Source organism: Apteryx mantelli, chromosome 9, assembly GCF_036417845.1.
Source record: "Apteryx mantelli isolate bAptMan1 chromosome 9, bAptMan1.hap1, whole genome shotgun sequence".
Classification (NCBI taxonomy): Eukaryota; Metazoa; Chordata; class Aves; order Apterygiformes; family Apterygidae; genus Apteryx; species Apteryx mantelli.
The window spans coordinates 8570533-8584167 of NC_089986.1; positions in this window are offsets into that span (position 1 = coordinate 8570533).

Consider the following 13635-nt stretch of genomic DNA (forward strand, 5'->3'; position numbering starts at 1 on the left):
CTCACTCACTGATCCCTGCTTAGCTGACAACACCAGAACTGGGAATAACGCTTGTTCACTATCTTCTGTTATCTGCACGTGTTGGAGCCAGTGCAAGAGGATCAACTTAAGGCAGACTAGAGGTGCTTTCATTTGCACTTCTTCAAGTGTTAAACTTCCTATTAAGGAGGAAATACATTTTGCCTATTCTCTTACATTTGCATTGGCTATTTCCTTGCAGGAAACAGTTTGACTTGGCACAGTAGAGTTATTAGCAGCAACCTGACTGTCAGCAGTTCCTACAGATCATCCAACTACAAAACTGAAAGCATGAGGACTCAGAGACATCAAGTCCATAGTGGCATGAAAAGAAATTTGGATAGCCTGAAATCTTTAGGGAAAATACATAAACATATACATACACACAAACACACACACACACACACACACACACACAGAGCACATCTCAGCCTACACTAATAACCACATTCTATTTCCAAAGCTATCCATGCATCAAGAAGAGAGAGAAACTCTCTGATCTTTTTTTAATGGTTTTAAGCTCTAAAAATCAGGAGGTGGAAAATAACCATAAGCAAGTTCTTTGCACAATATAAGCAAGGGCTGCAAGACTGGCCTCCCCCCTTTCCTTTGAGACAGCATTTTTAGTAATTGCACTTAAAATATATTCCTTAAGGAAAAGGAGTTGGTGGTAAGGGGAGACCAGGGATGAGATAATATTTCAAAGACTTAATGAAACACAGACCATTTCTGACTGTTCATCTTATCCTCCTATTCCACACGTTTGAGGATTGGGAGTTTACTATTATGCACTGCATTTTTCCATTAGCATGCATGGATGGGAAGACAAAGATTCAAGCCTTTGCATTCCAAAAGAAGGACATTTTAATACAGTCTTTGGGGCAGATAAGTCAGGGGTGCATCTGAGAAATGTAGAAGAATGTGTCTTCATAGATTTGACTGTACTGTCTAACAAGACCTATACAGCGGGATTATACTCTATGGCTTACAAGAGTATTGATCTGTGTGCAGTCCTCAGTGCTGTTACATTCATTTTAAGATTGATCTCTGTTTCATTATGTCTCTGTATCATGCACTCTCAGTGTCATCTCAGTGCCCCTCTGAAACACCCGAGTGTCTTCTGTTGCTGCCAGGATGTACAGCCACATCATGTATCTTGCAATTCAAAACGTCCATTTCAAAGCCTATTTATTCACTCGTGCACCTCCCCTTTTAAAATAATACTAAGAACCTACCTAGCCTTAACCCTCCAAAGACAGGTAAATTTAGAGTGAAGACTACATTGGCAACCCATTTTTCTTAGAGGATTTTTTTTTTTCCTCTATGCATTGTTTGTGTTACCTTTCAAAGAAGCTTGAAAATACCATTTCTTTCCCTAATGGCTTCTCTCTATTCCATTTGGAAAACATTGATTTTGCTTCCCCTTGTGATTCTTATGCAGCACAAGTAAACATGGCTCTGTTTAATATATGTCCAAGTCTCTGCAATGCCATCAAATTCACTACAGCTCTGGGAGAGGAACCAGTCCCTTTGCTGGCTTCCAGCATTGCTACAACACAGTGCAAAACACAACAGTTCCTGAATGTCCCAAGAGGTTACTGGTTTTGTGGATTTGGTCATGCATGCCTTATTCTCCAAGCACATGACTGGACACGAGGGTCTCATGGATTCTGATGTCAGCTTTAATAACGTGCTGTTGTTCCGTGGCAGTACAGTTACAGAGACACAAGACTACATGGACCAATAACTAATTGCATGAAACACTGTGCAAATACAGAGGTGAAAACATAGCCGTTATACCTAATGGGCTAACAAAATAATATGCACGATCTTGGGCTCATCACCTAAATCTCTGCTCCATGTTTTTCTTACCATTATATCAATGTGAGTTAGAGATGAGTTTGTTATCTTCAGGCTTGTATATATGAGGAAAACGTCTTTAAAAACCTACCACAGCTCCCTGCAGGAATTCTCTCCTCTCATGCTGAGTGCATCTTCAAGATCATGTGCAGGCTTGCTAGTTCCCACTGTGTCCCATGATTCTGGGCAAAAAATGTCTGATCTTATGCCCGCTTGAAGATCTAGCGCAGGACATCTCAATGTTCATACTTTGGCCATTCCCTGCGACTTCACTGCACGATGTACTTCTATGTCTATTACTTAGTTATTACTTTGTTTTACTATGTTTTAAAACATATGTGTTTTAACACACATGAATAAACTGGATTAAATGCCTGTTACTTTAACCTTCTTCCTAGTTCCCAAGTTTTTTTCTCTATAAATTCCCTCTTTCTGCCTGTACGCAGTGGCTCTTGCTTTTTCTTGTCATTATTTCCACTGTCAACCTATATCCTTATAGCCACTTTCTTACTTTAAAAATAGTAATTCCATATTTTATCGCTGCCAATCCAAGCCTCAGCACTTCAGCTACTGCAGAATGCACCGTGGACCCAGATCCAATGTTTAAAGATGGGAGTCTTTCCAATGACATCCTTAGGCACTGGCACTAGATCAGACACTATATGCAAGGGTATATTTCTCATATCCTTAGGTTAACTTCTGGAAGAAAAAGGCTCTATCCAGCTGGAGAGTTACTTACGAAGCTAATATTTTATGCATTGAGCACCAGAGTGTTGTAAGATGATTTTAAGTATCACAGCCGACAGAGTCACTCCATATGATGAGTTAGTTCTTTTCAAACGTTACCTCACTTACCACTGAAGCAGCTAATCAGGGAAAGAACAAAAAAAACCCTGTTTATGCACTGCAATACTACAATGCATTACTGCTCACATCTCAAATTCTTTTCCTTAAAAGATTAGATTTCAACAATGCAGAGTGCTTTTACTTGCTTTCGCTGCCCTTTTTTAATTGCATACAATTGGAGCTGACAGACTAACAGTCAGGCAGACATCCCTTTCACAGAAATTACTTATAAAAGATTCAGTAGCTGTGTAACTGCAAACAGGTGATTTATAGAAGGGGTTCCCTCTTTAAGAAGTATGGGCATGTAACATTGTTCTTAAGCTACAGTAACAACAAAAAAAATAACATTTCAGTTTCAGTTATTACTATAGTGGACACGAGCTGACCACAGAGAAACATGGTCCTGGAGCAAAATAAAACATGCTGGCTGGCTACAAACCATTGCTTGTTAACACACGTTCAAAGGATACATTCAGTATTTCCTTATGTATTTTGGAAATACGTTCAAGAACATCTTCCTTCTTTGTTCTCCCACATGTGGATTTGGGGCTGGTCCCAGCGAGCATGTTCAGCATTCAGCCGCTGGAGCTGTGAGCGCCAGCCTTATGCCAATCGACTCGTTCCCCTCCCCCGGATAGCAGAGCATCCTTTGCTCTGTGTTGTGTCATAAGGATGGTGCTATGGAGGAGGAGGAGGAGGAGGAGAAAGGGGATCTCTTCTCACAAATGATTCAGCTACCGTCATTCTTCTCTTCCCCCTTATTACACTGAGTGGCTGACAATCAAGAAAGGTGCAATTATTTGAAGTGAAGAACCTGCAATATTAACAGAAATTGTATTTTACCACAGAGATTAAACACGGAATTTCAAGGCCTCATTCATCAATGTTTTGCTTACATGTTAGAGGTAATGTCTGCAAATCAGTAGAATTACACTACTGGGAAAAGACAGTGATTAATGAGATCCTGCTTCTGAAGGGCATATTTCAGGCGAAAGAAACAAAAGTAGAATGGACAAGTGGCAAGAGGCAATGAGACAGTCTCTTAATTGAAGCTGTCTTGGACTAATTCAGATGGGATTAGACCTTCTCAAGATGAAGAAAAATGTCCTGGGCTTTTACAGTCTTTTATTGCATGGATACAAAGGAGAAATGTCCAGCCTACATGGTCGCCATAACAATGGAAACTGTTATTTAAAATACATTTCTAATGCTGGAGAAAATTGCATAGAAAAGGCTCTAAGCAATCGTAAAATCATGCAAACAGGTCCTTCTATTCCCACCACATATAAAAAGTTTTAGGAAGTTTTGCTGAAGAAATATAATTGCATCTCTTTTCTCGGCCTAGAGCTTGTCTTTGTCTATATCTCAACTTCTCAACACTCCTTTCTATTTGCAACCTTCCTTCATTTTACTTTTCAGTTGTCACCCAGCTTATTCCATGGAAATTTTATTTCCCCTAACTCCACTACTATCTTCCAATTTCAGCGAACTGTCTGAAGAACTGGGTCTTTTTGCTCTATGATGTTTGGGCATCGGAAAAACTTACAAACATGTTCTGCATTTATGGACTTCATAAAGAACTTCAATCAAATATTTAACCACAGATATGAAGATAAGGTATATATGCCCACATTTTATTCCAATAAAATTGCATGTGAAGCACTATCACTACTTCAAACCAGCAAGGAAACTTTACCAAAAGAGTTGCTAGGCTTTATTACAGCAATCTTTGCTTTTGCAAAGCTCCCCAGAGCTTTGACACCAGACAGACTTTCAAAACGTAATTCATTAGCAGTTATCACAATAACAACTTTCAGTCAAGAATGACTAATTGTAGAGGATTGCCTTGATGGACATAATGCTCTACTGCACATTCAAAATCAATAGATAGTGCAACAAAAGCTAAACCCTATGTTTAGGATATGTGACACCCAAATATTATAACAGTTAGTCAACTAATATTAATTTACTAAGCTCCTAGCCTTCCACTTCAGCATTCAGTCAAATGCACTACTGACAAAACGAGGGCACACTCAGATGAAAGGAGGAGAGAAATGGAAGGGGAACTGCAGAGGGAGAGGCAGAAAAAGCAGAGAAGTGAGGCGTTCAGCATTTTCTAAGCGTCCTGCCAAGAAAGGAGCATTACTAACTGCTGGCCCAGCCTCCACCATTTGGCAGACTATTGAGTTTAGCCAGATACCACTATTCTAAGTCCAAAAAATTTAGTTAGATGGAAGCATTTCAACTTGCAGGAGATTACACTATGTCCATTAAGTATGAAAAGGTCCTGCAGTAGACAGAAACTCGTTAAATGAAACATGATCCTAAATGAAAATTAAATTAAAGATTAAAGTTAAATGAGAGATGATCCTAACAGGAAAACAGAAGGAACAGGCTGCAGAGAAATGTAGAATATTCCCAAGGCTTCTGGCATCTGGAGCAAAGGGAAAGCTCTTTCCCTTTCCCATGAAAACAATAGTCTTTGGTCTCCCGTTACTTGGGGCTGGGTGTAATCAAGAAGCAATTCAAGTCAAATTACTAGAATTTCAAAGGTATAGGACGGATTTATAGAAAGGGAGCATTTAGCCCAATGTTAAGCGTATCCCAGTCCCTTGGTTTGTTTATTGCCTCTCCTGTCCCTCTTGAAGTGCTGCGGCACTGCCCAAAAGGAGAACGCGTGCTGAGGCGGCCCCTCTGGGAGTCTGCCCGCCGCACCCCCACGCACGCTGCGTTCAAGACACCAGGTGCTGAGAACATCTTTTACTTCCAGTGCTGCGGGAAGCGGAGCTGCCGTGGGGAAGGAATTAAAACCCAAGCAAAGAATGCCATTAAAGCAGTGCTCGCTACCGCTGCCGTTCTTAATGTGGTGCTGGCATTTTCATTATAATCTCATATTTCCCAGGTTTTATAACTCAGTCGGATAAATTTGCTGAGGGCTAAATATTGGCACGTGGCTGTGCTCGCCAGAAATGAAGGCTTGCCCCAGCGCAGAGGGATGGAGTCGCAGCCCCTCCTCATCCCAGTGAGAAAGTGATTCTAGTGTGATTGTAGCTACACCAACAAGCAGCCTCTGCCAGAAACTTTGCATAATATGCCAGAAGATCCATAGCCACGTCCTAATGCAGTAGGCACGCTCCCTAGCTCCTCAGTCCGGAAGCAGTTCACTGAAATCCATGACGCGAAATCAAAATGCCAAATTTCTCCCCAGCCGTCAGATGTGATACTTGCTTTTGGACTTGGAAAAATCTATTCCAAGCCACAAAATCTTATAACCCCCTGATGCTACTCAGCATAGTACTCCGCTTTTGTAAGGCAGCTATTTTATGCTGATGTATGAGGGGATACTGATATTCAGCTCCGACATTCTGACGCTCTTTAACCACCCCTGTAAGACCTGGAGCCCAGGAGCTGCGAGCAGGTAGGCTGACGAAGGCTCTGCCTCAAAGCTCTCCCGTGCCAGTTCTCCACAAGGCAATCTAACAGAAGGGATCGCAGCGTGGATCTGGGATTTAAAATACCGCATGGCAACTGGAAGATGGAAAATCCAAAGCATTTATTAAAGTGATATACGCTCTAATATAAATATATGCAGTTTCAGTAAAAAGTTAAACAGAATCGCCCTCACTTTTTCACAGAACAGTACCTGTAAAAATCAGTTTGGAAACGTAACTGGTTTTTTTTAAAGAATCCAACGTTGTGACCTTGTTGTGACCTTATCATTTTGCTGTGATAACAAATGAAAACTAGAATAATAATATCTAGTAGAAATAACAGAAAGACAGAACTAAAGAATACCTTCTTCTCCCACCCATTCCCTCTTTTCTCTTACAGCTCATTGGTCTCATTTGCATGAATGGATCTCAAAAAGTTAAGAGTTTTAATGCAGAGCTATGCTATTTTAAATGCACTATTTTACACTCTGATTTTTAATGTAAAATTAGAATTTCTTGAAAAAGACAACAAGCTTTTACTGAGAAGAACATGATTTTATAAAAAAAATGCTAGCTATAATTTAATTCCAGTCTCTGCCTCTTTAAAGATCTAAGTGGCATATACATGTCTTTGTTGTGTGATGCAGCGGTTACCATGGAAATTTATTTTTTTAAGTTTAGTGAAGATGATGCAGTCAAAAACATAAATAGCCTGAGCCCCTGGCAGTGTAAATTGTACAATGGCATCCTGGAATAAATTTACATGGCTTTTTTTCTGTAAGCAGACATTAGACACTAAAAATTCTTTGCAAACAAAAATACTTCAATTTCCTTAAGATGGCAATTACAATTTTTAACTGAAATTGCTCCTGGATGATATTAAATTATACAGCCCTTTATGTTCTCATAAGCTATGGTTTCTGAAAGACAGTGATCCAAGTTGGAGTGTATGGGAGAATTTCCTGTATTGCCTGTGTTAAAAGTTTTTTTTTTTTTTTTAAGTTTTGCAAGAACACCAACAGAGATTTACACCAGGAGGTTTCCTAGCAGCTTAGTTAAAAAAAAAAAATCCGAATTTTTGCCTGGAAAAACTAAACGAATTGTAGGCCTGCTGAGATCTCATAAATATATATCTATATAATATATATATGAGAGCCTAGAAGCCAGAAAATTCACCTATGTCTTGATTAGAAAAAGGAAAATAGTATTTTTAAAGTTGAAATTTGTAATTGTTTGCCAGAATTGTTTGATAGCATAACAGTGTAAGAACAGGGCAAACACTGAAGTAAGTACATCATCCCAGTGCTCTCCCAGGCCCCTATCATTTGCAGTTCAGAGGCATCCTGGGCCAGACACAGTTTTGAACCTATTCAGCAACCTCAGTGGACTTGTTTCCATGAGCTTGTCCTTGGTGTCCCTAAACTTTTGGTTTCTACAACATCATGGGGCAGGAACTTCCACAGCTAAGCTACAAGGTTGAGTTGTACCAACAGGAGCCATTACAATATTATAATAAATGTAGATGCTGATTTGATGAAAAGCTAAATGATTAATTTTGCTAACAATTCTGTAAACAGAAGAAATGCGCGATATATGGACAGAGATAGTTTTAAAATGCTTGAGTAAGGCGAGCAGATGAAGTTAGTAAAAGAGCATATTTAGAGGAGTGGTTTTTGGAGTGACTTCTCCAGGTTAACACTGCGCTATTGCACCTCGCCAAGCTGAGTGCTTGAAGGAACTAACAGAAAATAGCCATCAACACAGCTAATAAGCTGAAGCTACTTTCTCTATTGCTCAGTGTGCTTTGTCTTGAACGGAGACTACTTTGATTTTAGCAGTGAAGGAATATTAACGCACGTCTTGGTTTGGTTTCTACTGGGCAAACATATGGTTTCTCCACAATGATTTTAGACTCATTAGGATGAGCCTGGCAGAGCAACAAATGTTCAACTGGGCAGCAAAAGTGATATAAGCCTCATTCCTGGAAGAATTCCTAATGCTGAAACCCCACCTATCTTTTCACCTTGTTCAAAGTAGTATAGCTCTGTTGATACACAGAAACTACGCTGATTAGTACCACTTGAAGATCTGACCTCTTCCAAATTCACCATAGGGGGATGTGTATCAATTAGCGTGAATAAAAGGGAACCTTCCATATTAAATACTGAGTTTCTAGGCAAACCCTGTAAAATACTGGAATATAGTGGGTGAGGTTTCTGGGCTCAGAAAGTCTTTCTCCTTGATTGCTGTACAAGAAAACTCTTCGAGGAAACAAGGCAGCAAAAAATACCTCACTGTCTGTATTCAATGAACAGATTAACACATTTCTTCCAACTGGCCTTATTAATTTATAAACAGCTATGATCCTAGGTTGTTCTGGTCCTTCAAATTTATGATCAGAATAAAATTACTCTCAGTTGAGAGAAAAAAAAATCTGTCTCCTCCAAAGCTTCATAACAGGTGATAAGTATTCATGGGACCATAGTATTCATGGGACCATAGTTATGTTTTTTATCTTTCCTATGCTGTTTCAGTTTTTTAATTTTTTTTAATAACAGCATTTTAATTAAGCTTTAATCTTCATGACACTAAACTAAATTAAAAGAATCTTTATAGTGTTGCTTTGGTAACTGGCAGAAGGAGGAAAATGACCTTATCTGCTTGTTCACCATGCTGCACTGTAAACATCTTGGTTGTGATCTTTAATCTGCTCATTTTCACTTTAAAAAAAATGACATGTCATACTGAAAACAATTAGCACTGTTGGAACCACAAAGTGCCCACAGTCGTCTAGTGGGATCTCACTATGCTAGTTATGGACAAACATGTAATAGGAGACTCTTTTCTGAAAGAGATTAAATACAAGCTAATTTGGCAAGACGCAAAGCAGGCAGAGATAGATGTATACATCAAGGAAGTCCCCACCTTCTCACCCTTCCATCTAATCCCCTCTAGTTCCTTCAAAAAGGAATCTGCAGCACAGTAAAAGCTATACATAAACTTCATATGAGGATCCCAAAGCTTCCTGTGCATAATAAGCAATCTTCTATTTTATAGCTAGGTGAAATAATACAAAACAAATTGAGCTGTCCAAGATTGCCAGCTAAACACAATCCTACATTATAATGCTTGAACAGAAACATGCTCAAAACATGAAAACATTCCTGACTTTGAAAAGCCTGTACTACTAGAATGATGAGTTGTAGAATAGGTAAGAGGAAGAGGAAACAAATTGTTAGACCTTTATTTCAGCAATTAGATATCACTGGTCAATACAAATATCAGTTCTCTCCACCTTCAGACAAAGGAAAAAAAAAGAAATACTTCATTAAGATCATTTAAAAAAAAAATCAAATAACGTTATGGTGATCTCAGAGATCTACATGTCTGCTTCTCCTCTCGGACCTTTCTCTGATTAAATTCACTCTCATTAAGTGATTGACACTCACTTTCATTAATAAACTAGCCCACACATGCTGGCTACAGCAGCCTGAAAAAAGTATTCATCCTAGCTTCTAGTAGCTATTAGGGAAGAGCCCTGTATACTGAGGGTAAATTAAGAGCCATACTGTCACCAAAAGGCAAAAGGGATATGCATAGCAACATCATCTGAAGACACAGCATAATTCTCAGATCTGTACGGATAAGCTTTCCTAGCCACATGGCATAAAACAACTCAAATCCCTTTTCCTTAGCTTTGATGATGATGCAAATCCTTTCTAGGCAAAGTTTTTTCCTCCAATACTCATTTGCTATGAATGTTACCTCTTGAACACAACAATTCTGTAGAGGGACTGGATATGAATAAAGCAAGATGGAAAACCCTGGCACCTGCACACCTGATTCCCCGTAATTTCTGCTGCCAACCTCTGGATCGGATGCACAGCCTGCTTTGTTTCATAACTTTTCAGAAACAATATCTTTGCAAAAAAAAAAAGACTACGAAGTTAACTTCAAACACAGGCAAAACTGACAGTCTCACTCCATGTATGTTCTACAGAGATTTACCAAATTCCCATATACAGAATGGCTTCAGACTTATTCACCATTCAGCTTGACTCTCCATGTGTATTTTTTCCAGTGCTCTCAGTTAAGTAGCTACAGCCTCAAGTCTATCACCATAACTATGAGCTAGGTCAAATGTTCACAGTTCTTTTTTTAAAACAAATGTTCCGTTAGCCAAAAGGGTATAAAATGTGCAGAAGTCCACAACAAAGCTGTCCTACAGCTTGATTGTAACTTATTTAGCATTTCAAACTTGTTTTGAATTTTAAACTAAATAAACATGAAACATCAAAGCCTATAAACCTAAGGCATATAATAAAGTGCTGTCAAGCTGTGACAAAGTCAGTCTTTTCACCAAAGGCCCATCTTTTCCCACTGAGAGATCCTAAATTTAAGGCTGCACACTCTCTAAGAATGACAGAACAGGCAGTACTGAAAATCAAAAGTTTGCATTTGGTGAGATTTCTCTGCTTTCTGATTTTGATGGACAACAAAATGGTTGAAAGCTACAACTCATTTAGAGACATGAGAAAAGGACAGAAAATAAAACATATGGAATAAAAAACCTAAGAACCATCACCCACTGAACAGAAAAGGAGAAATAAAATGACATTTTATTTTGTATCACCCTATTTGTTATGTTATGCACTGTTAACACCTTTTCACCCAACTCATGTGCATTAAATATCTATGTTGGTCTTTCTTAAATAATCCATGGAAAAGTGGATTCTTAAACTAAGCAGTCTCATGACATAGCAATTAAATATGAACTAATTATGAAACAAAGCCCTATCATTCAATGTTCACTAAGAGGACTTTTCCCCAATGCCTTTTATCTAACATATACAACTGAGAATCATGTAAACAGATAAGCTATATTGATCTCACTAGCAACAGCCTCGTCCTTTTTGTTATATAATTAATGGCTTTTTTTCCCCTTGGAATGTTTCAATGTAAGGAATATTTAAGCAGCACTTAAGCAAAATAAAATTACTCTGTTCAACAAACAAATTATTTCAGCAAACCACCTGTGTCTGTAATCACACCATAGGCTCTTTGCTGATTGCCAGTTTTACCATCCTTTTTATCATGCGGGAAAGAGAAATACCCCTGTAAGCATCCCATGAGCACTCTGACAACAATCTCAATGCTTCAGGGTAAAGTAGCTGTCAGAAATCAGTCAGATCAATGTTGGGGAGTGCAGTCGAGCTCTTTGTGTATCCTTAGTAAACATATTTAGAAGCTAAGTATGCTTCCACGTTTCCTCTTATTTTTTCCATTGTGTAATTATGAAATGAAACCCTTACTGAGCCGGGGCTCAGGGTACAGACTGAAGGGCGTTATGTTCACCTACAGGTACAGTGCTTTTCACAGAGAATCTAAGGAGCATCTGGTAGGAGTTAGTATGATCCATGAGCTCCAAGAGCAATTGTGGTCACAGCTGGATTCCACCTGTTTGCTCTCTCTGACAGATGTTCAGGTCCCTGCCACCTGGTAGGTGGTAACTACCAGCTATATCTTAGCAAGGGAGTAGTGCACATTACAACAGAAGTGCTTTCCTGGCTCATTCCTGCCCCCATGCAGCCGTGTCATTAGCTATCCATGCAATGAGCTGGATCATGGAGCAAATCCAGCTGAAAAACGAGCAGCGGACTAAGTCTCTGCTGTGCACCAATTTTAAGCAGGCTCCTCTCCCCATCCTATTCGCCAGCTAAACAGAGGGGACAGCACAGGTCGAGAGCAGCTGAGAAACCAAAGGCACAGCAACTAAATGTTTAAGCACAGCCTCAGCTAAAGTAGCTCCCCAAATATTTCTTCTGCAGCACACTCCCATAACAGCAAGAGCACCCTACAAAAGACAGAAAACTGACACTGGCACAGGTCTCGTAAGCAGGAGAGTACCTCTTTTATAAGATAAGTTAGTATATTCGTTTATGTTTTAGCCGAGATAAAAAAATCTCTCAACACTGTATTTTCATAATTCCTCTCTTCCCAGCTGCTGTACTGCAGGGGATGTCCTATTGGAAACTCATGCATAACAGTTTATTTTCCCCCCAACCTCAACCAACTGTTCCATGGATGTGATGCTCTGCTTAGTAAGTTATAATGCGATTTTCTTGTTAAATGTATTTCTTTCTTGAAATAACTCTGTCAGAAACCTAAGATGGTCATCAAGCTCCCCCTTATATTTAAAGAGTTTCCAGGCAGAATCACATATTATTTTGTTGTTGTTGCAGTTATTGTTTTTGCAGTAAAGACAGAACCATCTGTTCCTTTGAAGATGTGCCAAATTAGTTGAAAATAATTCATTCAGGTAGTCAGTGAACCACAGAAGCTGATGGTTTAAGGATTCTGGAAGGTTTCAACAGGGAATGCCAAATGCACTTTGCACAGTTTGGATTAGATTGTATTTAAACAGGGCAGTCTGAGCAGCTTCTGGAATGTAACATCTAGACAAGAAAGACCCTCGCCTTCTCTCTACCCATTCCCACATACACATACTATAATGAGTCAACAGTCACATATCATGTGATCAACCTGGCTCAATTCAAAGGAAAATTATAATTGATGGCAATGACTTTGGTATAATTCTGCATGTCAGAAATGTGCTGAATGGCCAAGGGATCGCTGTTTTGTAGTTGCTTTATGTCCCCATTTGTCCTCTTTTTGTGAAGAACTGCATTGATGACCACATCTAGTATGCGTATCAATAGCAAATACCTCTCCGATGGGGAAATTTGGGCAGAGCAAATGTAGGGCAGCAGAAGCAGAATGAGCAAAGAACAGGGAGGAAGGACTAGTACTAGAGATGTGGCTTGAACATGTTCATCCTTTATTTCCTTCCAGAACTAACCTGTGAGTTTCAACGAGATGATGACCTGCTTGACAAATTCCTGAGAATCTGGGCCAGCAGCAAATGAACATAAAAAAAATCCTGAGGGCCCCCTAAGCCCTTAACCATACCTATTTGAAATGGTTTTCTGACTAATCAATTAGTAAATTAATATTAATTGGTGTCTGGGAGAGGAGAAATTATAAATTTTTTTCTACTATGGATTTTATTATGACAAAGAAATTTCTGAATGAATTTATAACTGAGAGTGTTAATTAAATATTACCCCTGGATGTTTGAACACGGAAGAATATGCCCCTTTTCTAAAAGGAACATAATGCTTTTCAGCCTGGTATATTTATTTTGTTATTTACTAATAAAGTTTATTTATTGAAAGAATTATTTATTAGGTGCATTGTGAAAAAAGAAAGCTCCACATTCTCATGGCTCAATAACATTTACTTTTACTTGCTTCTTAAACTGATCAGGATGTTACATTTTAAATAATGAAAACCTGTGTTGTGGTATTCTTTTTTGCTGTAATAGATTGGAAACAGCTGAACACAAACATGACTGATAATAAGCACTGTTTAAAAGCAACGATGAGAAAAGAAATAATGCTGCATTAAACCACTGCATTAC